The sequence below is a fragment of the Eurosta solidaginis genome, chromosome 2 (assembly GCF_040869045.1).
Source record: "Eurosta solidaginis isolate ZX-2024a chromosome 2, ASM4086904v1, whole genome shotgun sequence".
Classification (NCBI taxonomy): Eukaryota; Metazoa; Arthropoda; class Insecta; order Diptera; family Tephritidae; genus Eurosta; species Eurosta solidaginis.
Window position 1 is genome coordinate 218118807 of NC_090320.1, and position 24089 is coordinate 218142895.

Here is a 24089-nt window from a genome sequence, read left to right on the forward strand (position 1 = left end):
GTATTTCATATTGTAGGTAAATTTAAAGATTTTGGAGCAAATACATTTTGACCGATAACGCAGTTATCGATTAATTTATCGAAATATCACAACATTCAAATGAAACCTGTGACCTTCCTCTACTGTTTGATGCCCATATTGTACGCATATTTAGAGGTTTTAGGTAACCTCATTTTAACCGATTATCGTAATATGGCAGCGTGAAATAATTTTTTTTGGCACGCCACTGTATCTATTCATGAATTTGATTTTTAATTTATATGAAATTGAAAAAAAAACTTTGCAAATGCATTCTTTCATATTTGTTTGGAAACTAAGTGTATTTTCCTTCGTTTTTCAAAAAAAAAATGCTTAAAAGTAGCTTAATTATAGCTTAAACAACTATATCTTTTTTGTTTCTCACGCGATTTTAATGAAATAAGTTCTAGATTCCCTTCTGGATTACAGGCTATCCATCTGTGAAAGTCTCATAAAAATCCATTCGTTAGTTTCCGAGATTATCGATATCATACAGACAAACAGACAAACCGACAAACAGACAAACAGCAAAAAGTGGTGCCGATGGATTCTACGAAATTCCAAACGTCAAGTGCACTCATTTTTTTTTAGAAATCTTGGATGTACAGACACGATTTTCTAGAGATTTTTTATAGTATAGATAGATAGATAGATAGATAGAAGATAGATAGATAGATAGATAGAAGATGTAACTCAAATTGACTGGTTGTTTTGTTTAAAAGATATAAGCAAAATACAGGGTGCAATTTTTCTAACAGATGTTCACACATCAAACCTCATGAGTACTTGCTACTCACGTTTGTTTTTTCAGTTTGTTGAACTCTCACTAAAACAAAGTAAAAAAACATCAGACCTCAAGCCGGCAAATAAAAACTTATGAAATAGAAAGGTCGCCAAACTAATATTTACAAAGTAAAAAAAAAAAATAACTGGCAAAACCTAAAAGAAAATTTGGGCAATTTTTTACGACAGAACGTAATTGGAAATACCCGTTCAGATATATCGGGAGAAATATCAAAAGACGCGTTTAGACCTCGGTATCAGATCTTAAAAAAGCAAGCGAATTTATCTATCGCTACCTTAATTCACAAAGGCCCTATCTGCAATGCAATTCCTATGTAGAGAGGGCCTTGTGATTTAAGTTTCTCTTTAGTAAACACTCAAATTTAATTTTATGAAAAACAATTTTTCGATTTTACTGTAATGCTGTTATGTCGGAAAGCATTGGCAAACTCGCCCGAATACCAGCTGGTAATGTCAATACCTTAGAGCCTAATTACATACAACTTTGAGAACTTTGACTGAAGTTGTGCTCCCATTGCTATCACACGGTCCTGTCAATAAAAGTTTGTGGAACGTAAAGTTGAGAAAAAATTTGAGCCATGAGCAAAAAACGAAGCGCTTGTCTGTCAAAGTTGCACAAAGTTGTATGTATTTCCTCCGTAACACGTAAAATTTCGAAGGATCCACTTTCATACAAAGTTGCTTTACGTTCCACGAACTTTGTATGGAAATGACAACTCCAAAGTTTTATGTAATTGAGCCATTAGTTACTGGTAAAATTGCTTGGGGTTCAAAAATACGTTTCTTCAGATGAGGCTACCAAAATTGAACTACATCATCCGAATGCACCTCCCAAATAGCAATAGGTTGAGTTTACCAATATGTAATTAAAAATATTCAGGGTATTCGTTTAAAGTCGTATATGCCTCGAAAAGCTCGTATAATAGTGTAAACCTCGCATTTATTTTTGTGGCAAAAAATCATAACAACTTAAGTCGAGTTAAGAAATTATACCAGTTGAAATTTCCTCCAGCGATTTTTTAGAAGAAAACTGCTTCATAACTTAGCCAAACGTATTAGATTTAATGGTCTAGAAACCAAATAATATAAAACCGATAAAATTTCTACAAAACTAAGCTTTTTTGTTACTAAAAACCGGCAGAAGAAATTCTGATTTGTCTAATTTCTTAACTCGACTTAAGTTGTTATGATTTGTTGCCACAGATTTATTTATTTAAACGAATACATTAATTGATTAACAATAAAAGTTAAAGGAAAAACAATTTGTACTCACCAGTTTAAAATTCACTTACAACAATACAACTGCACAACACAAAATACAACTGCACAACTGAACTTCTTCAAACAACTAAAATTTATTTCCAGCTAAAATTTATAATACCTCAAAAAACCAAGGAAGAAAATTGATTTTTAATTTATATGACGTTGAAAACAAACTTTGCAAAGGCATTCTTTGATATTTGTTTGGAAACTAAGTGCATTTTCCTTCGTTTAAAAAAAAAAATCCTTAAAAGTAGCTTAATTATAGCTTAAACAACTATATCTTTTTTGTTTCTCCCGCGATTTTAATGAAATCAGTTATAGATTCCCTTCTGGATTACAGGCTATCCATCTGTGAAAGTCTCATAAAAATCCATTCGTTAGTTTGCGAGATTATCGATATCATACAGACAAACAGACAAACCGACAAACAGACAAACAGCAAAAAGTGGTGCCGATGGATTCTACGAAATTCCAAACGTCAAGTGCACTCATTTTTTTTTTTTAGAAATCTTGGATGTACAGGCAAAGAGGATAGATATATTAAGAGACGTCAATCGTCAAAAAGTAGCGAATTTGCTCGCTGGAACGAAGTAACGAATGTTGACTGAGACATAGTCGGCCAGTTGTTGCCCATTGATATTCGCATTTATTTTACTCATTTGTGGTGTATTCTCCTCGCGCCATTATGAATGTGGGGAAATATGCCAAAATTAAATGAGCTCTTTGCAGAGTTGAGTGTTTGTGAAGTTGCAGCAAATTGCAGAAATTTTTGTTTATTTCTGCTGAGCAATTTCTGTACGAACAAAAACCAATTAATATGCCTAAATGTATAACTTCCATGATACATTTATGAATTATCTCATCCCTTTGTATTAATAATTTAAAAAGTACAAAAATGCATGTAAGTACTGTTTTGCCGACGGCATATACATACTAGAAATCTATGCATATTAAAAACTTTTATGTTTGAAGATAATTAAAATGTTAGGAATTAGTTATAAATATATAGGCACATAGCAAAGAGCCACATAGTGGCAATTGATTGAATTGGAATTTATTAAAGGTTGTTGGTAAAAATGTATTTATATTAACAACGTTTTGCGGACGGCAAACGCATATGCCCAATTCTCAATGAAATTAAAGATTTATTGGGTTTTTATCTGGACTATGGATGGGATGGTTGTTGGGTAAGTATTACTCAAAGCCTGGTTTCATCAGCCAAGTCGAAAGATAAATGCACTTGACCAGCACCAATTCCACCCTTAAATATGTATGTATATGCATATATAAACATGAAGCATGTGGCGGTCGATCAGCTGTTGAGCATTGTATCATTGAATATATGTGTATGAAAATACAAACCAAAGTCACCAAAGCAAAAAGTACAAATGTACATACATATAAGGCACACATGCATAAAAACTTTGGTCGCTTTGATACTGTGGCAGCGTCTTAAGATATTAATAAAACAACTTGCCACTTTCATAGTGTACCTATACCAAGTGTGTTCACTAAGCGATAAACGTCAAAACTACAAACAGCCTCGCTCACCTGATGGAAATCTCAGGTCTAGAGTCGCATTTTTGGTCTCAACGACAACATTTTTGACTACCAATCGTATCGACTTTTTCAATTTTTCAATCATTCGGCGCACTCGGTAATGGTATCCATTTTGAATTCGCTGTCATTCCGAATCCAGCGAGTGCCTGTCAGAATGCTTGACAGATAAGTCAACACACTTGTACTTGTACACTATGGCCACTTTCCGCGTTATGAAGCGACCAAATAATTTATGTAAATTCGCGTATACGGATGTGTATATGTAAATATGAATGCTCGTAGCAATTAGCCGACGAAATACAATATGCACGAGCCAAATTATGTGTCGTCGGTGGTTAAAAGTGTTGCCGTTTGTACCTTTAACAACTCACAGCTAACAGGGGAATTTATTATTAATACTAAAATAAACGAATTTATTGCTCTTTTGCGAAATAATGTTATATTTCTTCGCAAAATTACTTTAATTCATTTCGCCGCTCCCATTTATTAATTTTTATCTATGAAAATAATGTAAAATTCTTACTTTGTACTGACATGTGATAAACAAGTCAGCATATACAGTATGACGTCACATTGCGAATTCAGGGCCAGAAACGGGTAAAACACCACTCTTATGTGTGACTGCGCGAACAATTTTTCGGCAGAATATGATAGGGGATTTCAAATAGCAAATAAAAATGTCCATAAGCTGTGACAACTCGGCAATTCAGGATATGAGAAAATTATTTGCAATAATTTATATGAACAATGGATGGAAATTTTTAGATTATATTGCTAATATGTTAGTGGACATTTACTAGGCAATATCTGTGCATGTTTATTTGCATTTTTTACTACCATATTAGTACTTTCATACCGGCTTATAAATAGTTTGGTATTATTTCAAAGGAAAAGTGCGGGGTTATGAAAGTAGTTATGCTCGTCATAATGAATACCCCCAATATGCATCGAAGTTGGAATTTATAAAATCGCAAAAATTTGTCTTTTGACGATTTTATCAAATGCCATGTTGCCGAATTGCAAAATTCTATCATCAATTTGGACAACTTAAGAAGAAGCATTTATGAATGAAAAATCAAAAGGAAGCTAGTTTTCAGGATTTTGCGATTTACATACAAAACATGAGCATACATATGTACATATGTATGTGTGCTTGTGCGTATGGTTGGATGGTTGAAGTCAATAGGGGGACTCATGATAGCATATAAACTTATAAGGTGTAAAATTATATCCATTTACACACGCTGTTATATGAACGCACCTAGTAATACTCTTGATAAACTTGATTGTTTATCAGCTGTATTATTGCCGAACAACATTTTTTGATTGTTATACAAATTAGCAAATGCCAAGACTAAGTGAAAAATCAAAACTAAAACGCCTTTACTTGCTGATGTTGGAGATTTTTGATGAAAATGACTGCTGTAATGTCTGCAAGGTTGCATTCCTTTGAGTTTACCGCGTTTACACAATGAAATGTGCGCGTAAATTTATACAAATTGTGTAAATGATTTTTCATACAAAATTTGACAGCTCCTGCGTAAACTAGATAAATTTATACGTTTACACACTTTATAAGGCATTTATACGGTTACATGAGTCCCCCTAATTTTGTTTTGTTTGTCAACATGCGAATATAAAAATATTTCTTAGCTTACATATGAACATAGATTTGTACATATGCTTGTGCGTAAGAATAGTTTTTGTTGGAAGTGGTTGATTGAAACAGTTTGTCTTTTATTTGAAAATGTGAATGTACAAACATTTGTTAGCTTATGCATGGATATATTGGTATCAATTAAGTGGGTGGGAAATGGGGGTGTAGGCTGATCTTTAGTTTAGGAATATATGTGTGTACATATATACCAATCTAGGTTTGTTTATACCCACTCACCATTTAGGTGATTCAATTTTCAATTTCCCTACATATCAATATAATTTGATTACTCTTTCTGGCAAAATGAAAGATGTTAATGTGAATTATAAAAGGCATGGGCTTAGTTCTATAGGTGGACGCCTTTTCGAGATATCAGGAACCTACATAGGAAATTCCATTAAGATACCTCAAAATTTACTCAAGTTATCGTGTTAACGGACGGACGGACGGACATGGCTCAATCAACTCAGCTCTTCATCCTGATTATTCCGGTATACTTAATGGTGGGTCTATCTATTTTCCTTTGAGGACTTACAATTTTGGGTTTCGCGACGAAATTAATATACCATTTCATTTTCATTAAAGGGATAAAAATGTTAGCACTCCCATATGCCCTCACATATAATTTCGAATCGTGAAAATGCTTGAATTTCTTATGAGAGTGCCAAGAAAAAGCACTCCCGTATGAAGCTCAGGAACTTGTGTATGATAAAAAAATTACACTAATAATTTGACAACTATGTTGTATATTGTATATAGTTAGGAACTAGGAAAAAGTTAAAGCAGCGGGGACAATTTCCACCGCCTAGGGCAGCGCCATGTTAAATTCGCCAGTTGAGAACATGTAAAAGAGATAGACGGCGAACTATCAGTGGTTCAGAATGCAGTAGAAATACACTAATTTTGAACTAGAGGCTCTCCTTACGGGGTAGTTCTTTTGCTAATACATATATGTATTTAAATTTGAACATTTAAGTACTTCAAAAGTTTTCAAATTCAATTTCCAATGCAAAATTCGCGGAAATGTCTACATTCGCTTTTAGTATGATTATTGAAACCCAAATTCCGACGATATATGTACCTATATATAATATGTTCCCACAAAACTTGAGGCTAGAGGTCAATGTAATTTTTCGCTACTTTCAGAATTAAATTTTTGGCTGTTTTATGTTGGTGATATAACTATTGACATAATATTTTAAGCAAATATTTTGTAACATGAAACCAAATATTCTACTTTTTCCGACCTCAAACAATTAAAATTTTTTAAATACAAAAAAAGTTTCAGTGAACATACAATTTTGTACATGTATTGTGATTCGCACTTTCATATAAAAAATTTTGAGCAGCACTACTTTTCATTGAAAATCTTATTTTTTTTCACATACACATTTAGAAAAAATATATAAAAATTTTAATATTTATACAAAGATATTCTTCAAGACAAGAAATAATGTAAATTTCCCCAACCATTTTTCCACCTACGGCTTTCCAGAAAATTCATAATGGTTGGACAATACCTACAAAAGTTGTGCGCTATTTGAACCCCATTTGAACAGGTGTATATCGGTCAAGTTTGTTTGCGAATTACCTGTGGTTCATCAAATAGTTCACTTCCGCATGCTTTCTTTCCCTGATAAAATAACATTATTATGTAGTATCTTATTTTCAATGAGATATGAAAAACAAATGCATGATAATCGCATTCAAAAATGACTCAAAATTATCAACCAAAACGATTGAAATATGTTCATGAATATGATCATAAAATGACTGAAAAGCAATCAAACATCACTCTAAAATGATAACAAATATTTCACTCTGAATGCTTTGACATGCAGAAGTTGCAGTCACACTCAACTTCCACTCAGTCAATTTTTATTTCCCCACACCTGGCTGTCAAATTGAGGACAAGATGTGAAGGCAACTGGCCGACTATCTCTCGGTTAACATCGAGTAAAATTTCTTTCAGCGATCAAAAATGTCTGAAAAGAAACGAATAGCCGATTGACGTCTCTTATTATATCTATCCTCTTTGGTACAGGCACGATTTTCTAGAGATTTATTATAGTATAGATAAAAGAGTAACGTATATACAAACATACAAAATTTGCTAGTATATGTAAGTGTGTTAAGTATATACATACGTTCTATACTCAATTGTGGTTAAGTAACTTCTCGTTAAGAAAGAGACCTGTAACTTGGTGCATATGGCAGAACTCGCTGACAATATAACAAAACTGTGAAACATTTCCGAAAAGTAGGGAACGGATCTAGGTATATGCGCAATTTCTACGATCGATTGTTTCTGGACAATAGTTCAGAATGGAATGGAATCTCTTTGGTATGCGCCTACTTTCCGGATGTCCAAATCGAGCAGAATGACAGTTAATAATGTCCTTATACAGTTTTTAGTAACTTTCCGATGAGCTGGGATGCGAAACTGATCGGTATAAAATTGAAATCCTTGCTTAGAGCCGGAAGAGGATACAATGTGGTGGAAGAAATTCGGCTAGGTGGCACACGGATGGAGGCATTTGAAAAACTCTTTAGAAACTGATTATATTTTCTGATCAAATCTTAAGTAACTTGCTGGCTATCATAAAAAGTTAGGTTAGATTGAACTGGCCATCCAATACAGACTTCACATAGACTGAATGTGCCCATAGTGCTACCAGAATTTGTTTGACGACCAAACGGAATAATCCCAATCAGGTTCTAGGACTTACGTTATAGAATAACTCCCTCTTCTTGGCAAATACTAGCAGTTTTCTAGGACCCAGCTAAATTTCTGCCTCGAGATCTGGCAACTCTGCCGCCCCTAATAGCTGGAGCATTGATTTGGCGAGGCAGGACACGAACACAGAACGTGCTCAACCGTTTCTTCCTCGAGCTCACACTTCCTGCACTTGCTGTTACTGACGACGCCTAACTTTTAAGCATGTGACACCAGAAGGCAGTGCCCAGTCAGTATGTCAATCGTGAGCCTTAAATCTTCTATCTTCAGAGATAGGAGCCACTTTGTGAGTCTAATATCGAAGGCTTAACACATGATCTTAGAAATTTCGCAACCCCGCGCTTTTGTCCACGCCTTTCCTTCTTGATGGATCATATGTAACTCCTGTCTCTTTTTTATTTTTTCCACGCATATTGGGATGTCTATCGTCAAATCAACGAGCGTTGCACCCTCCTTTGCCAACTCATATCATAAAAAGTCACCAAAGCAACTAAACGAGTTCAGCTGAAGATGGGAAAGTGAAATTTTGGACTTAACTCTCTAAGCTTTCAAACCAACTATACAGTTAATCTCTTCTTCATTCAAATATTATAGAACAAAGTTTAGGCAGAAAACGACAGATTGATCTTTTGTATGCGGCTTAAGAAGATCACAACATCTGCCGAACTATCCTGCCTAAGTATCTCATAGCTGGCCTGTAATTATCCGTTTGGTAGTTATAATATTTTAGCATGGTTTATCTCATTGAAGGACGAGCTTATCTTCGAATTCGTTTTACGTTGCCTTTCCATCTTTCCTACAAACAAAAGGACCGTAATGCCTTTCATGACAGGGCTTTAATTAATAGCAAAAATTATTAACAACGCAAACTAGTTGTTGTTGTAAAACGGAGATCGTCCTTTTGCTGAAAATGCACTAAAAAATTACTGCCAAGCAATTTAAAATTAAATTATATTGCATATTTTAGTAAAATTTTAACAACACGGTCAAGTACAGATATTTCCATTATACCTTGTAAATCTCTAAAAAGCTTCTCTCCCGGGAGTCGAATTTGAGCCAACACCCCCATCCTTCTAGTCCCGTTGGCAAGCAAACCTTGGTATTACCATTTTAATCGAAGCTGGCCGATAAGCGGTAAGGAATCCTTTTGGTTTCTGATATGCGTCTACTTTCCGGACGTCCAAGTTGAGCAGAGGTTATATCCGCTTATGTCACCATTAGGAAAGTTATCCTCTACTGAGAATGTCAGGTGGCTATCAAAGCGCTAATCTGTGAGGTGGTATCTCACTAGCTTTGATAAAAATTAGCTGCGTGCCAGAGTATCCCTGGGTACTCTCAAGTTGAACTCATAGCCCGGGATGGCATACGAGTTTACAAACGCTCATCTATTCATGGGAATAGAAGTGTTAACAGGCACAACGCAGCGAAAGTACATGCATTATGCCTAAATGTACTGCACAGATGAGTTTTCACTGAAAAGTTTTTCTTGGCAGAAATACACTCGGAGTGCTAGTCAAATCACCGCAGACGGACGACCCCTCTTAGAAATCTTTCTTCTAATTGAAAAAACTTGTTTCTAAAATTGTTGATGTTGCTTTGCTCGGGGCGTGAACCCAGTATCGTTGGTGTGGTAGGCGGAGCACGCTACCACCACACCACGGCAACCGCCTTTGCGGGAACGAGGCGTAAATATCTCAGTAGGGACGTCTTTGACTTGCCGTAGAATACTTCCAGGATCGATGTGTACTTTATCCGTAGCTTTATTGTTGCCACACAGTGATTCGCTGGACTGGACGCCAGTTTCACCGCTAGAGTATGTGGTAACATAACGAACCAACATAAAAGTGACAAAGTGAGCTTTTCCTTAACTGGACAGCTGCGAGTCCCCAAGAAGATTCAATGATGAGCTCCATGCACTATTTGTGGACATTGGCATAGTTTAAGTTTCGGCTGAGAAAAGTAATCTTGTGGAACTACGGAGTGCCATTAAGCGCCAGGTGACTTAAACTAGACATTACTGAACTAAACAGACTGTTTCAACAGTTAATAGAGTCAGTTACGTTTTCAGCTACGACATTTTTAAATAATCCTTTAAAATATCGACTTATACCTTTAACCCTTTCGAAGCAGGAGCAAATCTTTTTGGATGGACGCTCTTCCTAAGATGACGTTAGGTAGTTAGGTCTTTTATTACCTTCTTAAGACTTTTAGCAAAAATATAATGAAACTTTGTTTACTTAATTTAAATTAGTTGTAGCTTATCTAGAGCTTTAGACTAAATTTTCAATTCAATTCAATTAGAATAATTTGCTAACTTTCGAAAGTTTTAGGACACAACACCTAACACTACAGATATCCAAATTAACTACCTGTAGGCTTTTGTAAGCATACATCTTTGGAAAAGTACACATACCTTGTGACCAGTAACAAATTTTGCCTGAAAGTACACCTAAGTTTGTTTTTATGTTTCCAGTACGTGAAAATAATCTTAAGGCAATTAAATAAACGTAACAAATGTGCGTAACTTTTTGAATACCTAATTTGTTGTTACAATTTTTTCGAATGCTAATTCTGTTTCACACCTTTTCATTTTATGTGCAGAGTTTTCTTCTTGGTTCATCTCAATGACTTAATCCTATTTGGTTTTCTTCGATTTACTCTGTGCCGTTGGCTAAGTCAATTCTATTGTTTCCCCTTTCTTTGGCTGGCTAACTACTAAAGTTGTTGAAGTTTGCCGCTTAACAAGCAGTGGAAATCGTTAATTTTATGGAGCTAACTTTTGAAAATGTTTCCGACTTTAGGGTATTTTTATTGGTGTATTTGTTTTGTTTTTTAACTCACGGATTTTTTTTAGTTACCACTATCTGTACAATGTTAACCAGTTAATGTTGGATTAGCTCTGCTAGCTCACCAACAAACTAGACTAAAGTTTTTCTTGGATTAAGAAACCCACACCTCTGCACATAGATTAGTACTTTTACCTAAAGAGTTAATTACGACTGAGAGTATATTTTTTTATTTATTTTTTAATTTAATGTGGATCATAAACTATCCCTGCTTCGCAATAACTGCCGCAAGTAAGGAGCACCAAGTGAGGTAAAGTCTTTCTCCACCAACCTCACCCAATTCAGTGGAGTTATCCACTGAATATATTTCCAAGTGCGTGTGTCAATTGAAATATTTCCTTGGTTGGTGCTCTTTTATCCATTCTCATTCTAAGCCAGCGAACGGCTTGGGCTTTAATTTGTTGCACTATCTTATTATCTATTTACTTTAAGCTAATTACGCAGCATCATGAATAGGACCATCTTGCGGAGAACTTTTATCTCGAACACCCTAAGTGCCATCTCTTTTTCTCTCGTCATCGTCCATGACTATGAGCCATATATAAGTATGATGAGCGACTTCTAGAGCATGATTTTTGTTCGTCGAGAGATGACTTTCCTTCGCAATTACTTACTCAGCCCAAAGTCGCACTTGTTGTGAACGGTTTGAGGCTATGCTCCATCTGATTTCTAAGCTGAAATTGCTTTCACTGAAAATGCTGGTTCTAGATGAATGAGGTCACTCAGAACTAGTACTTCGTCTTTTAATCAGTTACTTAAAATCATTTTTCGCCTGTTTGTCCAATCCAGAAAAAGGACGAGGATACTTCGGGTAACAAGGTTTTTCAATCGACATCCGTAGTTGGAGACAGGGAAATACGTAGGTAGCGTGCTCCGTCCACCACACCGGGCGTTCAGCTCCCGGGTAAAGTAACATCACAAATTTTGAAAAAAGGTTTTTGCAATTAGAAAAAAATTCTAAACGGGGTCGCACGACGGAAGTGATTTGGCAAACATGCCTTGTGTATTTCTGCCATAAAAAGCTTATCAGTGAAAATTCGTCTGTTTTGCAGATGCCGTTAGGAGTCGAGATATTACAAATTGGAAGAGAAGCTTGTCCTCAAATCTCTTCGGAGGTTATCACGTATAGTATTTCAAAGAAACGAAGGTGAAGATTTCCGCTGGGTTGGCAAAAGCAGGTGGAGGAAGACTTGTTCTCCCTCGGTAGTCTCAATTGCCGCCACTTATCGCGAAAACATCTATTGAAATCTCTAAGGCGGCTTAACACTAATTAACGATGGTGGTACTGATTAGACGACTTCTCCTTTTCATCCTCTATGTGTCTACCACAGTTGGTCTTTTCCACAATTATTAGCCGGAACGCATGTTTTTCCATTGGGCATAGCTTCGTCAACGTTCCAATCACTGTTGAGAGATGAGAATTAGAGAAGCTTAGTGGCTCCGCTGAGCGGCCAAAAGACATCGCCATCTGGCAAGAAACAATCCTTATTCTTTTCACTCGTCGATTACGCTCGACAGCGTAGCGTTGGAGCTCAGCTCTTTTACTGGCACAAAATTTCCGAATGGATGTTAAGCTCCCCAATATATGACGAGCTGTATAACGTCCGGTCACGGTGTTCTTGGCAGCGCCAACTTGCTTTATAAACGTTGTAGTAATCGGGCAGCCTTAACTTTCTGCCGATAGTTCCCGACAGAAAATGTCCGCTTCCATCCGGCTTGCAGCTTTCCGTAAACAAGCTTACTAGTTATAAAGTTAAAAGCTTGGACAAAACTTGGTACAAAATAATTTGTAACTGTGGATATGAATCAGAAGCTGGTAATAATGTTGCAGAGCACACATTTTTATTTCGGCGCATCGAAACCAGCCGAACAACGACCTACCTTCCAACAATATCTGCTCGTTATTTATTTACATTGCATTCAAAGTTAGAGTTGGTGGTGTGCGGGGGCTTGGTTCGAAACAGACGCATTGACTATTGCATTCCTCCAAACAAACACTACATAGAAAATATTCGGTTTGGTCACCATGTAAAACAGCCAAAATACCATCTTTGAAGAGATAACCCTAGTGAAAGGCTCTTGAGGCTTTCATAGCTCTGTATTTAATATTAAGCTTCAATGTCAGCTAGTTATCAAATATAATGCCAAGGTAGGTTTCAGATAATACTAGCCACACACCGCAGGTGGAGAGTTATCTGAACGTAGGGATTGATTACCTTCCAGCAAAATCAACTTTTGGGGTTTGCAGTTAGTCAGAAAAACTCCAAAAACCTAGCCAACATACCCAGGTATGACCCCGCAGGATGTCCAGTATTTTCCATGATAAGGATTGCTATGTCACCAGTGCAGGCCACCACCATGGAGTAGTACGTTTACGACCACGTCCTATAGGGAAAGAGCGTTACGAATATGTACGGTCCTTTACCGCACATGAAACCGGGAGGATTCGGTACTAACAGCATCTGGTATTAGTCCCACTGCCACGGAACGATTTTTTTGATATCTCAAAACTTCTGCTCTGTTGAGCTTAGCCACTTTTTAATGCAAGCATGCCTACGGAATATTCAAAGCCTGTTAATTTTGTGGAAGTTTTTTTTTCGATTGGCACAAAACAACCCAAAGGAGATGAGATAGAACACCGACCTGCTGCTTACCCTCCTTGCAAACTTGAATATAAGAAACAATATTGTCATCGCGAGGCTGACCGCCATGCTGACCGCGTTGAACATCGTCTTGTTCACCTTCAAAGCAACACACTAGTCCGAACTGAGTACAGCTGAGCAATTAAGGTTGCACTCTCAGCCTTGCAGCCGCAGTCCCAATAGTCGAATTTGTTTGTGTTCAGGCTGTGTACTTACTACAGGGAACAAAGTCATCAACTGCTTTATGCGAACTCAGTTGAGCACAACATCTAAGCATCAATGACCGCTTTTGTCGAAGGTCGCCTAAATATTTTTGTATAAACAATGAACCACTCAAGCTCAACAACTCTTGTAAAACATCAATAAAAAACATCAAAATCACTGTACATAAAAATTTGCTTGTGCTCACTTTCAAATGCCTTGCCCTTACTCTTCGTTGCCAAGGTATCATAACTATTAAACTCAACTTGTTTTGTTCACTGATAACTGCGCTTTTCTTATCCTTTGTTTGAGCTCACACTGCTTTCGAAGCAAATGCATGAAGTTTTAGAAACACTAAAAAAAAAATGTTTTGTCAGTATAAAACATTTGGTATTAATATTCGGTATAGGTACAACGGAAGTATTTTCCTGAATTTGTATTAAAAAAAATGTAAGGCGCGATAACTTCCGAACAGATTTTAGGCCGAGCTTCTCTTCCAATTTGCGTCGTGCTCCTTTTAATTTTTTCTACAAATTGGCGGGACGGTACCTACTTCTTTTATGCCGACTCCGAACGGCATCTGTAAGGCAGATGAGTTTTCACTGAGATCTTTTCATGGCAGAAATACGCCCGGAGCGCTTGCCCAACAGTACCGAGGGGCGACCCCGCTTAGAAAAATTTTCACCTAATTGAAAACACTTGTTTCTAAAATTTTGATGTTGTTTTGTCCGAGCGTGAACCCAGAATCTTCGGTTTGGTACGCAGAGCATGCTACCATCACACCACTGCGGCCGCTTTTTAGCGGCAAAATTAATTATATTAACTTGTGTCGTCCCTCAAGGAAAGCATGGACATCTGCAAACAAAATACGTTGCACTGTAGGATAAATACATGCCCCTGAACAAAGAGACAAACCGTATCTCTCGAAACTGTGCAATAAAGGTAGGACAAAAGCAACTAATGCTCAGGAAAAATCCAACAACTTAAATTACTGACTCCCACCTGCCCCAACTAACGGCACATCCTACTAATCAGAATATACATGAAACAACTGTTATGAATTCGCCAAAAACGCTCACACAGAAGGGTCCTTGCCCTCAGCTCTTTGTAGTTTGGAAAAGTGAATCTTATGGCCTTTTCTTTTCTGGAAAACATTTTTCACTCTAAATTTCTTTAGGTCACTTAGCTGTGTCAAACAGCTGAGTTTGTAGCCCCTTTCCTCATTCAAAGGGAAAAAATTTTGTGAAAAGAACACACAAACTTACGAGAGAGCAGGAAGAACCAACAGCATGACATTGTTATCAGAAAAGAAAATGCCATTAAAAAATTTTATCAAAAGAGTTATGGATCTGTACAGTTTGTGAGAGCAATAACCGAAGAAGATTTAACGACATTGGCATAGTTTAATGAAGATCAGCAGCTGCATTGGCTAAGTCATATGCAAATGGATGAAGATGCTTTGGCACAGAAAGTAATTTTATCGGAACCGCTCTGTTTAATGCATCAAGTGAAGTACTGTTTAAAATTTGACTTTGAGCAAGAAGGCGGCTCATATATGTTTCCGTCCTCAAGTCACTTTCAGGAATGTCGAAACACAAAGATAATTATTATTAAGGATTCAAGAGCTTAACACCAGCTTATAATAATTGAATATTCAATTATTATGTTTTTCTAAGAGAAACTTAAAAGAAAGAAAGAAACATTTACTGGCATATTGCGATGGTACCATTTCGAAAACCGCCACGTAATCATCAGACAATTTCGTAATGTTATCAAAGGTTTCACCGAGATTCGAACCACGAATCACACGGTGAAACTGCAGTTGCCTTAACCACTAGGCTATCCTGCTTGTATTTGTCTTCTTGCTTAATTCAGTTTATCTCACTTCTACACTAACAACACAACTGAGACATTCTTTCTCTATTAATTTGTGTGATGTGTAGATTTGTTTTTGTAGTTTCTTTTTCGTTGCGAATGAGAAGCTTTGGAAACTCGTGCTCAGTTTTACATATTTATGTTTGTTTGTTTTTAATTGTTTGTTCAATTTATAATTATTATTAAGAATTCACGAGCTTTTCTCTTCCAATTTGCGTCGTGCTCTTTTTAATTTTTCCTACAAATTGGTGGGACGCGACCTACTTGTCTTTTGCCAACTCCGAATGGCATCCCCAAGGCAGTTGAGTTTTCACTGAGAAGCTTTTCATGGCACAAATACATTCGGCGTGCTTACCAATCACTGGCGAGGGGCGACCCCGCTAAGAAAAATGTTATTCTAATTGAAACAACTTTTTTCTAAAGTTTTGATGTTGCTTTGCCCGCGGCGTGAACCCAAGATATTTGCTCTGTGTGCTCACACCACGATGGCTGCCGAGAAAAATAGATTCAAGAAAAAATTTTGAGATGAGATTCGGACTCTATACGAAAAAACCCTAAAAAATCTAAAATCAAGATAGTTTTTGGGCTAGTTACATATATGGTTACTTATAAGAGGGGGTTTCCAACCGCTTTAAAAGAAGAAACATCAGGAACCATAGCCTTCAAGCTTTCTTGCTTTCAAAAGCAATATTAGAGTGAGGATCGTACAATTTTCATTTCCGCTTCCTCCAGCAAAAAGACTTTTTCGAAAATCCAGTAAATTTACCTAACATTTTGCATTTGCTCCGTGTTTTTGAAAGACATGTTTGGCAACTCATTTGGCAGAGTTGGAGGGAGTAGAAATAAGGAGTGGGAGGCAGAGTAAGAGTGGGGATGGGAATGAGAGTGAAAGTGGGAATGGGGTTGAGAATTAAAGGGAGAATGAGAATGAGAAGGCAGTGGAGATAAAGGAAAAAATAAAGGACAGGAACAAATAGGAGAAATTGAAGAAGAAGTAGGAGTAGTAAAATTGTAGTCTACTCGAAGATATAGAGAGTGTTATAGGAAAGAATTGCCCACACTTCAAATATAGGGTAGGGCAACGTCTGCCGGGTACGCTAGTCATCTAAAATAAGAAATAACAAGTAAGGATATCTAAGTTCGGGTGAAACGGAACATTACATACCCAGCTGTACACTTGAAATGCTGTTGTTGTTTGTTTTGCGTACCTAATAATATAACAAGGCTGCGCAATAATACATATACATATGGTTGGTTCAATTCTGAACTAATTTTTCTTCGAGTTATGACTCTAGAAACATAGAAAATCTTTTATATAAAAGTGGGCGTGGTCCTTAACCGATTTCGTTAATTTTTCTTCAAAAGAATTCTTATAGTAAAGGCAACCTCTCTGTCGAATTTTGTTACGATACTTTTAACGATTTTTTATTTATAATTAATAATATTTGTAAAATTGATTTTATCACAAGTGGGCGGTCACGCCCATTTTAACAAATTTTTTCAAATTTTTATCAAGAGTCTCAATATCAGTCCACACGTCAAATTTCAACATTCTAGGTGTATATTTTACTAAATAATCAGGTTTATTTTGTTTCCAAAATGTTATATATTTAAAAAGTGGGCCTGGTTATCATCCGATTTCGCTCGTTTTCAATACCAATCTATTTTGGATCAAGATAAGCTCGTGCACGAGATTTGTTGAAGATATCTCAACATTTACTCAAGTTATCGTGTTAACAGACAGACGGACGGACGGACGGACATGGCTCAATCTAATTTTTTTCCGATACTAATGATTTTATTATATGCACGTCTATATCTATCTCGATTCCTTTATACCTGTACAACCAACCGTTATCCAATCAAAGTTACAATACCCTGTGTACAAGTAAAGATGGGTATAAAAATTTAATGAACAAAATTTGATAAAATCGCGACTGCTATTTTCGTATTTACTGCCGTATACTTACATGTAAAAGAGCAAAGCAACTCGTTGCTGTTGTAAATTAATGCATCTGCTTCTGTGATTCACCCACTTCTACTGGAATTATATTTACTCCCACGCGCTGGAGTATATAGATAAGCTTAAAGTTCTGCTTACCTTCCAATGTCTAGCAAAATTATAACAAAGCACGTACAACGTTTCTTGTGTTTGCTTTTTTCATTGAGAAATATTTTTCGTTTGCTGCAAAATGTTAGCACATCACAATGGTGATGGTGGTGATGACATTGCATACCCGATCACCGATCAAACTACATGAATGAAATGCTTTCAAAATGCTGATGCTGATATATAATTTTAGGTGAATGCTGCCAATGGTCAATGGGTAATAAAAACGAAGAAATTGCCACTTTGGCAGCTGTCAATTGCCATTGTGCCACATTGGGGTAGTTGGAAAACAAGGAAAGATTTTACGAACATTATTACATTGTTGACTATGAACGTAGTATGTATAAGAACTCAATGCCCACAAGGTAACTTGTATTGCATAGGTTGCAAGGGCTGAGCTGGACACTATGGTAACAGCTCACTACTTAGGCCACCAATGCACAGTGTTTCGTGTAGAAAAAGTTAGCTGGACAAAAACAAAGTTCTTATTCCAAGAAAAGTGTAATGAGAAATGAAAGAGAACAAACAAAATAACGGGATTTTTGCTTTTTTTTTTTGATATTTTTGCCCATATATATTGAGTAATTGAAGTAAGAAGGCAGGAGTGGCCGTAAAATGCATTGATTAATTTGCAAAATTCTTGTTGCATATTAAGATTCATATTTCTTTTAAGTGAACACTTTTACATAATTTTTTTGATGGATTCTAAGCTCGAAGGTAAGTCAAATTTTTTAATAGTAATTCTTTCACCATTAGAATATTTTCAATATATTTAACATTCCGTTATTAAGAAGAAAAGGTATTTTTTGCCTATATTTTTAACTTTAGGGACAAAAAAGTTACATACATCCGCGGACATCCGGGCTTAATTTTACATATGTTATAGTCGCAAGTATTCTCTAATAGTCGAAAGAAAAAACCATTGCGAATTCTTTGCACATCTATTTTTAATTTTTTTTTTTTTTGTAGATTTAGTTATCTCTACAAATCAAATAGGATGTATGTACCTACCAGCTCCGACGAGATATTTTAACCTTTAAAGCTGATCTACAAACGGCAAAACCAATTCCCTGGTACAGGGAACAAAGACGTAGCCATAAAACATACAAAAATAAACGCGCAAGGTCAACAAGATCACACCAAAAGCAAAAAGGCGAAGATCATTGACTTCAACCTGCCGCAACCTACCGCACCAGTCACCATGGCATAAAAACAGGTACATACAATGGATTGATGAAGATAAACCAAAACCAGGTTTCGGCAATACCAATGACGGCAACACTGCTCGTAGGTTTTTCGAAAATTCTGAGGCTAGTGCTGAGATTACGGGATTGGATGTAACACTCATCAAAAGATTCGACACTCTCCTTCGCGTATAATATAAATATCCAAAAATTTTAAAAATTTGCGGTCGAGACTAAAAAACTATACATAGATCTCTATCCATGGTTTAATATGCCTGTTACAGTTCATAAATTCTTAGTGCATAGTACTGATATTATAAAATCAGCAATTTTACCTATTGGTCAACTTTCCGAGGAAGCACAGGAAGCCCGTAACAAAGATCTGAGACGATTCAGGGCTGATAACACACAAAAGCAGTCGCGTGAAGCCACGAATAGAGATCTTATGAATATGTTGCTTATAACATCGGATCCTTTAGTTAACAGTTTTAGGGTGATACCTAAGAAAAAATTTTAAAGCCTGACTTCAGAAGTCTTAAATTTACTGTCTCCCGATAATGTTGAGGAGTCAATAAATACCCCAGATGTTTCAAGCTTTCACAGTAGTGTTGCTGATGTTCATGACTATTCCACAAGTGACTCATCAAATGAAAGTGATGATAGTGACTCGTCAAATGAAAGTGATGATAGCGAATAATAACATAATTATAAAAGATAACCTACCCTATAACTTTTTGTTGGATCAGTTTTTATTCAATTTAAATCTATTGTCTTTTCTACTTTGTATGATACTTTACTTTTAAGTTTTTGTAATAAGTAATTTTCACATAATTAATTTAATTATTTACATTGTTATTATTATTATTGTAATTCACTTTTACATTCCTGACTGGTACTATAAAATAATTCTGTAAAAATTGTAGTGCCAGGATAAATACTCAAATAAATACAAAATATGTATGTACATATGTACAGTCACTCACATAAATAAGTAGACACCCCTTTTTGGATAATTCTTACAATTTTCGCTTTCGCAAATTTATTTTAACTAATTTCCCATAAGAAAATTTGTCACGATCTATAACAAAAACTAAATTATATTTAAAAAATTCGACGAATTTTCATAAAAAATTTTAATTGTTTTTTCCCGAATTTTTAGAATTTTTTAGAGTATTGAGATTTGTATTCCATTCAATTTAAGTACAATAAAGTAATATTCTTAAGTCCTTTAAATTTTTTTGGATCTATGTCACTTATTCACATGAGTTACTGTATATGAAATAAACAAATGTATGCATATGAAGTAAAATTTTGGAAAAAAAAAAAAGAACATATGGCTGAAAAAAATGACGTAGTTGTAATAAATAACTGCATATGAAACGGAAAATCTCATAAAATAATTTTGTCCAGCTAGCTTGTTCTACACGAAACACTGTGCAGTGGGCCCATTGTAATTTGTATAGCATAAATATCTGTAAATGGTAATTTATGAAAATATGGAAGTCAAATGTACATATCTGTGGCAATTTGAAAAACAACTTAATTCGAGTTAGGATATAAGTGATACCCTGGCTTCATAAAAGAAATCCGTTACAGATCTCTCTGTGTTACTTACTCATAGCCCTAGCGCCAAAGGCCTACTACAAAATATAGGAAGTTACAATGGTGAATTGTGTCTAACTTTTCAGATAAAGGTCTATGTATCGCCATTATCGTAACTCGAATTAGGTTGTTTTTTCAAATTGCCACAGATATTATATATAACTTTATAACTTTTTTATGTTTACTAAAGAATTTATTTAATTTCATTTCGATCGGATTTAGATTTAATATTTTGGTCTTACGAACTTAAGGTTGAATTGTATTTAATGGAGCGTCACGCGCCGTGTCAATTTTAGCTTGTGGATTAAAATTCGTATAGAATTAGAGCATTCCCTCACTTCAAAAAGTGACAATAAACCTGATTACTTTTGTGAAGAACTTATTTGGTGAAAGTTAATGCTGGGTGGCTGGGTTACAAAGTGTATCAGCTTCGTATAAAGTCTGGCCGTATTTGAGCTTCCAAGAAACGAATATCAGAATTTAAAATTAGTTAATGCCAGACTCATCTAACCTTTGTAGAGATAGTGAGGTAAGTTGGATCTTTTAAGTTAGTAGCGCTTTTTCTACTTCTCAGCGTCGACAGGAGGCAGTCGATTAGAATACCTTCTAAGTCGGAATGTCTTCCTTACTCGCCTACACAACGACAAAAGTAAACAATTCTGCATTTCAGAGAGTCCATGCATTCGTGCCTTACACTAAGAAAGATGCGCTGAGTGTTCTTTCATGAACAGGTTCTCGGCTAAAAATTATTTTTAACATCGATTGGTTAGGTTACGTTGAAAGGGCGTGCATAGAAGCTTACCACATTTCCAGTAGCATGCATTTTCATCCAGACGCTTGGTAAATGCTGGGGGTACTTAGAAACCCTTCAACAAAGCGCTTGCTTTTTTTATGAACTTAGCAAGCGGCGAAATACCCACTTTTCTTACTTAATCTAAACTGTCGCAAGCCCCTTTTTTCAGGAAGAGGTGTCGACAACTTTAACGGGTCAATCTCTTAGTACCAATCCACACAGTAATCTGAATCACGTTGAATGCCATGCCGAGTGAGTGATGAATTGGCTGTTCTTCTTTCTGGACTCCGCAAGTGCTCTTAATGCCGATACGATTAGTTTGAGAAGAAGGCCGATTTCTTTTTTATCCAAACATAGATATAATAAGGTTAAAACCTCAGCAAATTACTCAATGATGCTAATACGTAGTTTTTCCGCTTTGATTGTTTTAATTTTGTAACTTTTCTGATGTTCGTCTGCAATTCATTAACTTCAATATTGCTGTATGCAATGAACGAATAACAGTAAAAACTCAGATTGCTCACGGACGCCTGTGAGGCTGTATACCGCTGCACCATACATGATATTATGAAATTAGATTCAAATAATTTTAAAGCAGCTTGCCGACAAAAAAACGGTCGTTGCATTGATATCTGAGAATATCTAGCTGCCCTCCCTATGGAAAGGACTTCTGTTGGAAGATACTGCAAGATTCGGGAAGTCGGTGCGATGAGTTACATAAACTCCGCGATACTTCGAGTAGATTCCAGCACCGGTTCCTTTACCAGTATTGAGCCTTCTGCGTAGAAGTAATTTCAGTGGCACTGTATAGGCTCGTTACCATTCCTTCGTCGAATGGTACCCAATGTTCTGGATCTGAAAATATAAAGCTGTCATAAAATTGATACCAAAGCCGAAAAAAGTGAGACTGAAACTTTAATTAAAATCAGAACACAAACTGGAACTGGAATCTTTACTACTAGAACAAAAACTAAATAATTTTAATAGCTATCGACAATCAAAAAACCAAGAAACGTGTAAGTTCGTCACACAATTTTTTCTTATCATAAGGAATGTCTCTAAAGGTACATTGCCTTTTCAAATTTGTCCTAAAAGAAAGAGTCATACACGTACTTGGATTATGGAAAAAAAAATGTATGCACTAACTATACACAATTAATTAAACAAGGAAATTGTAAATATTAAATACACCATATTTTATATATTTAATAAACGGTTCACATAGTTCATTTTTAAAATTTCTTGCGCGACTTTATAATTTTGCTAAAAATTGTATTGAATAATGAATTTTTATTAATTTAGATAGGAATATGTGTACGCACTATTAAGCTTCTAGGATGTACATACAAATGTATTACATAAATTCATATATTCAATTATATTAGAAATATGCATATGTATTTATAGAAAATGAATGCAGTTAAAAAATTTCAGTATTGAAATGTTGCGTATACGCCCTGGCATCCCAAAAATTCACATAGAATCACGGTTGCCCACCATGTTTTCATTTGGGACCAAAATTCATCGAAAAAAGGACCAGATCTCAAAAAAACGACCAAATTTTGGTTTTATTTTATTGGTATACAAACAATTCGACAACTTACTAGAGTGTGGTATACGTTGTAAAATGTAAACATTTTAGAATATTTCCATGGTTTCCCATATAAAATCTTAATAAACATAGCGAATAGGGGACACTTGGCTTTAATTCAAACTGCACAAATAAAACTTATGTGTACCGTGTACCTTTAGGTATTACATTTTCACATTTCTAGGATAACTCTATGTCTTTCACCAACCAAACGTTGTGGACCTAGTTTTGCTAGTTTGCAGTTAGGTTTTAGTAAGGAACGGTTCAAAAATTTGCGTTATTGCAAATTCAGTAAATCGTGTTAATGCTATTTTTATAGAAGATTCCTTTTTCCATAAACGTTTAAACTTCATACCAGAGCCTAGATTCAGTAAGTGTGAATTTTGAACTCAGACTAAAAATCAAGCGTCTTACAAGTTTCAACTTTGTAATAACTGAACGGGATTACATGTAATTACGTACGAGAAATAAGTTAACAGTGTTGTGATTGAAGTTTATTCGGGTTCTGCAAGCACCTACGGGAATAATGTTAAAAGACTTCTTCCGAAATCAAATCTCTTTTGCATTTGCTTCAAATGCTGAATATAAAAATAAATTTTTTAATCGCAATTCGGTCCACGTTTATAAAGATATCACTTTTAGAAAGTATTTCTGCTTTACTTCCAGTTAGAATATTTCATGTGCCTCCTATTGTGGTGGAATAAAGGCAACTGCGTTTGCGGGTAATTTAGGCGCAGAGGCGACCTAAAATCATAACATGTGATTTTACAGAAAATATATTTTCGTCAATGGTTGATGAAACAACGGACTCATCAGAACGAAAGATATTGTTTTGGTTGTTAGATATTTCATTCGGTTAAAAACACTTTTCGTGAAAGGTTTTTGTCACTAATCCAGCTAAATAGAAGCTATGCCGGTTCAATAAGACACAGAAATTTTATTATATTATAATTTATTATTATAATTTCAACGATTTAAACTCCCTTGGTGTGACCAATTGGCGCCTGTTGGCGGAGAGAAGGAGCGCCTGACGCGCCTCCAGAACGGCCATAACCGTTTAAGCGGTTAAATGCCAATTAAGTAAGTAAGTAATTTCAATTGCAATATGGGGCCAATTGCATTACGTAAAGTGGAAAAAGTACATTAAAATAGAATACAGGTATACAATACATTTTAGTGGCAAGACCAGATAAGCAAAGGATTGTT

The 24089-nt window shown here is 35.7% G+C and overlaps 1 long non-coding RNA gene across 2 annotated transcripts in view; it reads right to left on the reverse strand.

Moving 5' to 3' along the window:
- Positions 1-24089, reverse strand: part of LOC137240609 (uncharacterized) — a 518840-nt gene that overhangs the window by 393562 nt on the left and 101189 nt on the right. Inside the window, exon 3 of one of the 2 annotated variants that reach the window (XR_010949775.1) lies at positions 21272-22147. The exons of the other annotated variant lie outside the window; for it this stretch is intronic. This is a non-coding gene — a long non-coding RNA (uncharacterized lncRNA). Of the gene's footprint in view, positions 1-21271; positions 22148-24089 lie in introns of those variants that run through there. 2 annotated transcript variants of the gene reach the window in all.